The sequence below is a fragment of the Dendrobates tinctorius genome, unplaced genomic scaffold (genome assembly GCF_039654945.1).
Source record: "Dendrobates tinctorius isolate UK_male_01 unplaced genomic scaffold, ASM3965494v1 ptg000030l, whole genome shotgun sequence".
Lineage (NCBI taxonomy): Eukaryota > Metazoa > Chordata > Amphibia > Anura > Dendrobatidae > Dendrobates > Dendrobates tinctorius.
The window spans coordinates 32,075,060-32,081,059 of NW_027361698.1; positions in this window are offsets into that span (position 1 = coordinate 32,075,060).

Here is a 6,000-nt window from a genome sequence, read left to right on the forward strand (position 1 = left end):
TACCGTATCCCCGGATAACATGTATGGATAGCGTACACATTCAAAATATATGTCTATACAGCATGAGGCAGGCTCAGACGGTGTTAGGCCCAGTATGGATTGCACGTCATTGCACAAAGGTTAGAAGGGGTACCGTATCCCCGGATAACATGTATGGATAGCGTACACATTCAAAATATATGTCTATACATCATGAGGCAGGCTCAGACGGTGTTAGGCCCAGTATGGATTGCACGTCATTGCACAAAGGTTAGAAAGGGTACCGTATCCCTGGATAACATGTATGGATAGCGTACACATTCAAAATATATGTCTCAGGAGGCAGGCTCAGATGGTGTCAGGCACAGTATGGATTTGACGGCCCAGATTACACAGCGGAGGAGCAGGGAGAGGTAAAGATTGCAAATGCTGGGGCCCTGGCCAAGCAAGGGGGGCCCACTCGTGGGCGTCGGTACTGGCACTGGGCCCCTCATAGTACAGCGGTGTGTCTGACGGCGGGTGTGCACCACCACCGTCAGAGACACTTGATTGCACTATGAGGGACCCTGTGCCAGTGCCCGCGCCCAAGAGTCGGCCTACCCACCTGTCCAGGGCAACGGCACTCGCACGGTGTCGTGCGGTAGGTGGTGACCCCGGCCATGGGGGGGAGGCAGCACAGTTATGGAGCTTTAGAAAGTGCCATATGTTGATGTTGGACATTCAGCTGATGCAAAAGGCGAAATAGGTGAAGTACCAGGAAGAGGTGGACCAAAGCAAGCTATTTTTCTGTCACCCTATGTGTCATCAGGGGAAGGTGGGACAAAATCCTTGGAAACCCATGCGTGGTTCATTTTAATGAAGGTTAGATCATCCACATTTTGGGTTGACAGACGGGTCCTTTTTTCTGTCAGGATTGATCCAGCTGCACTGAAGACTCTTTCCGATAGCACACTTGCAGCTGGGCAGGCGAGCTCCTGTAAGGCATATTGGGCCAATTCAGGCCAGGTGTCCAGTTTAGCGGCCCAATAGTCAAAGGGGAATGACCTGTGTGGGAGAACATCGATATGGGAGGAAAAGTAGTTTGTAACCATAGTTGACAACTGCTGTCTCCTGTCACTTTCCATCGATGCAGTATTACCAGTTGTGTGAGCGGAATTTGAAAAATCAGTCCACAACATTGTCATGAAACCCCTGTCTCCAACGCCACTTCTGCTGTGTGCACCACGAACACCTCTGCCAAGCTGCCCCCAGCCCGTACGGCTCTTGTGAGAACCATCACCGCTGCTGTGTGCTGGGAATGCCTCAAGCAACCGATTTACCAGAGTTGCTTGTTTATTAGCCAATATTAGGTCAAGGTTCTCCTGTGGCATGATGTTTTGTAATTTGCCTTTATAGCGTGGATCCAGGATGCTGGCCAACCAGTAGTCGTCATCGTTCATCATTTTGGCAATGCGGGGGTCCCTTTTTAGGATCCGCAAGGCATAATCTGACATGTGGGCCAATGTTCCCGGTGTCAATGATGCACTGCGAGTGCTGGGTGGAGGAGCACTTTCTGGCAAATCCACATCCCTCCAGTCACGCACAAACCCTGTACCAGACCTTGCCACGCCAACATTTTCACTTGCCCCACGAGATGCATCCTCCTCCCCTAAGCAATCATCCCCATCATCCTCCTCCTCCTCTTCTTCCTCCACCTCGTCCAGGAGAGGTCCCTGAGCAGACAATGGCTGAATGTCATCAAGGATTCCCTCCTCCTCTTCCTCCTCATCAACATTGGCTGCAGACGCCTGCTCCTTAAGGTGCGTCAAAGTTTGCATGAGCAGACGCATAAGTGGGATGCTCATGCTTAGGATGGCGTCGTCTGCGCTTACCAGCCGTGTGCATTCCTCAAAACACTGAAGGACTTTACAAAGGTCTTTCAGCTTCGACCACTGCACGCCTGTCAACTCCATGTCTGCTCTCAAAGTGCCTGGCCGTGTATCCTCCCACAAACGCATTATGGCCTGCCTCTGCTCGCACAGCCGCTCCACCATGTGCAGGGTGGAGTTCCACCTTGTTGCAATGTCGATAATGAGGCGGTGGTTGGGAAGGTGGAGCAATCGCTGCAGCTTCTGCATACGAACGGAGTGTACAGGCGACCGGCGGATGTGCGCGCACAGTCTTCGCACCTTCTGGAGCAGGGCTGTTAACTCCGGATAATTTTTGAGGAAGCACTGCACCACCAGGTTCAAGGTGTGAGCCAAGCAAGGTATGTGGCTGAGTTTTGAAAGGGCTATGGCTGCCACAAAATTACGGCCGTTATCACTAACTACCTTGCCTGCCTCAAGATGTACACTGCCCAGCCATGACTCAGTTTGTCGCTTCAAGTACTCGGCCAGCACCTCGGCGGTGTGTCTGTCGCCCAAACACATCATCTGCAACACAGCCTGCTGATGCTTTCCACTAGCTGCTCGATAGGGGGACACATCGTGTGCAACAGTGGCAGCTGCAGATGGAGTGCTCGTACGACTGCGCTCTGTGGACGAGCTTTCGCTTCTGGAGGCGGAGGAGGAGGAGGAGGGTCGAACGCCTACAGCCAACTGTTTCCTATACCGTGGGCTAGGCAGCACTGTCCCACCACCGATGTCCCCTGTGGACCCTGCATCCACCACATTAACCCAGTGCGCAGTGATGGACACGTAACGGCCCTGGCCATGCCGACTGGACCATGCATCAGTTGTGAGGTGCACCTTTCCGCTCACTGACTGCTTGAGTGCATGGACAATGCGGTCTTTCACATGATGGTGGAGGGCTGGGATGGCTTTGCGAGAGAAGAAGTGGCGACTGGGTAGGTCATAGCGTGGTACTGCATAGGCCATGAGTTCGCGGAAAGCTGTGCTTTCCACCAACCGAAAGGGCATCATCTCAAACGAGATTAGTTTGGCAATGTGGGCGTTCAAACCCAGTGTACGCGGATGAGAGACTGAGTACTTTCTTGACCTACTCATAGTGTCTGGGAGGGTGAGCTGGACTTGAGAGCTGCATATGGTGGAAGTAGCGGTGGACAGGGCGGACTGAGAGAGGGTTGATGATGGTGATGGAGTTGGTGTTCTTTCTGATGGCCTAGAATCAGTCTTTCGTTGATATAACAGTGGGATTCCCTGACTGCTGTGGCCTTGCAACGACACCTCAACATTTGCTGCTGTGCTAACCGGTGGGCTTACAGTGGGGGAAACAATGTAGCGTTGCTGACTACCTTCGTTGTGATCAGTTGCACATGTGGCACTTGAGGTTTGGTGTTGTGTCCACGCTTGCAAGTGCATGCTGGTTAAATGTCTAAGCATGCAACTGGTATTCAAATTTTTCAGATTTTTCCCTCGGCTAAAGGTCTTTGTGCACTTCTTACAGATAACCTTGGCCTGATCATGAGGATTTTGTTCAAAAAAGTGCCACACTGCACTCTTCCTACTTTGGCAGACATTTTGCGGCCTAGCACGCTGTGATCTTTTGACCCTCTGGACAAGCTGTCCAGCAACTCTTTTGATGTTTGGAACCTGTCTTTGGAGTGCTCCGGGCCTGCCAGATAACAGCTGTTGCGATGTCGATGTCTGCTGTGGATGCTCCTCATCTGAGCTATTGGAAGCAGCACCCTCTTCCCCCAATGGATGCCAATCTGGGTCAACAACTGGGTCATCCATCACCTCCTCTTCTATGTCATGTGCACCTTCCTCTGTGTCACCGTGTATGGTGGTATAGTGTGCGGGAAGGGGCACCTGAGTCTCATCAGGGTCAGAATCTGGCTCTGTACACTGCGAGGACAATGTAGTGCTCTGAGTGAATGTACCAGCAGAATCATCCATCAGCGGCTGTGCATCAGTGCACTCCATGTCAGATTCATCTTGGCCTGGGTAATTCACCATTTCACTTGATAATCCAGGCATGGTATGTGAAAACAGCTCCATGGAGTAATCAGTAGTGTGGCCTGCGTCATCCTTCAATCTTGGTTGGGGTGAAGGACACAAGGAAAGGTGTGGTTCATGAACATGAGCCTCCAATGACGACTCAGTGCTTTTACTTTTTACAACTGAAGAAGAGGAGGCGATAGAGCTGGAGGCTGAGTCAGCAATGTAAGACAAAACTTTTTCCTGATGCTCTGCCTTTAAAAGCGGTTTGCCAACTCCTAGAAAACTAAGCGTTCGAGGCCTTTATGTAGCCAGACGATGACGCAGGGTCAGCACCTCCTGCATTCGGTCCTATTTTGCTCTTGCCACTACCATCAGATCCACCACCAACACCATCATTACCAGCTGCCAACCCCCGCCCAATTCCACGGCCTCTTCCACCAGCCTTCCTCATTTTTGGTAGAAATGTAGACAAAATCCAACAAACTATATAGTAATGTAAAACAAGGTACAAGGTGTCTATAGGACAGGGGAGTTTTAGAATTTCTGCACACACTTGTGGACAGTGGACACTTGTGGATTGTGTGAGGCCCACTGATATCTGAGCGCTATGTGACACGCTCGATGGCACAGCTGCCTGTGACCAAAGTGACGAGAGGATAATGGAGATTTTGAATCTCTGCGTACACTTTTGGACACTGGACACTTGTGGATGGTGTGAGGCCCACTGATATCTGAGCGCTATGTGACATGCTCGATGGCACAGCTGCCTGTGACCAAAGTGACGAGAGGATAATGGAGATTTTGAATCTCTGCGTACACTTTTGGACACTGGACACTTGTGGATTGTGTGAGGCCCACTGATATCTGAGCGCTATGTGACACGCTCGATGGCACAGCTGCCTGTGACCAAAGTGACGAGAGGATAATGGAGATTTTGAATCTCTGCGTACACTTTTGGACACTGGACACTTGTGGATGGTGTGAGGCCCACTGATATCTGAGCGCTATGTGACACGCTCGATGGCACAGCTGCCTGTGACCAAAGTGATGAGAGGATAATGGAGATTTTGAATCTCTGCGTACACTTTTGGACACTGGACACTTGTGGATGGTGTGAGGCCCACTGATATCTGAGCACTATGTGACACGCTCGATGGCACAGCTGCCTGTGACCAAAGTGACGAGAGGATAATGGAGATTTTGAATCTCTGCGTACACTTTTGGACACTGGACACTTGTGGATTGTGTGAGGCCCACTGATATCTGAGCGCTATGTGACACGCTCGATGGCACAGCTGCCTTTGACCAAAGTGACGAGAGGATAATGGAGATTTTGAATCTCTGCGTACACTTTTGGACACTGGACACTTGTGGATGGTGTGAGGCCCACTGATATCTGAGCGCTATGTGACACGCTCGATGGCACAGCTGCCTGTGACCAAAGTGACGAGAGGATAATGGAGATTTTGAATCTCTGCGTACACTTTTGGACACTGGACACTTGTGGATGGTGTGAGGCCCACTGATATCTGAGCGCTATGTGACACGCTCGATGGCACAGCTGCCTGTGACCAAAGTGACGAGAGGATAATGGAGATTTTGAATCTCTGCGTACACTTTTGGACACTGGACACTTGTGGATGGTGTGAGGCCCACTGATATCTGAGCGCTATGTGACACGCTCGATGGCACAGCTGCCTGTGACCAAAGTGACGAGAGGATAATGGAGATTTTGAATCTCTGCGTACACTTTTGGACACTGGACACTTGTGGATGGTGTGAGGCCCACTGATATCTGAGCGCTATGTGACACGCTCGATGGCACAGCTGCCTGTGACCAAAGTGACGAGAGGATAATGGAGATTTTGAATCTCTGCGTACACTTTTGGACACTGGACACTTGTGGATGGTGTGAGGCCCACTGATATCTGAGCGCTATGTGACACGCTCGATGGCACAGCTGCCTGTGACCAAAGTGACGAGAGGATAATGGAGATTTTGAATCTCTGCGTACACTTTTGGACACTGGACACTTGTGGATGGTGTGAGGCCCACTGATATCTGAGCGCTATGTGACACGCTCGATGGCACAGCTGCCTGTGACCAAAGTGACGAGAGGATAATGGAGATTTTGAAT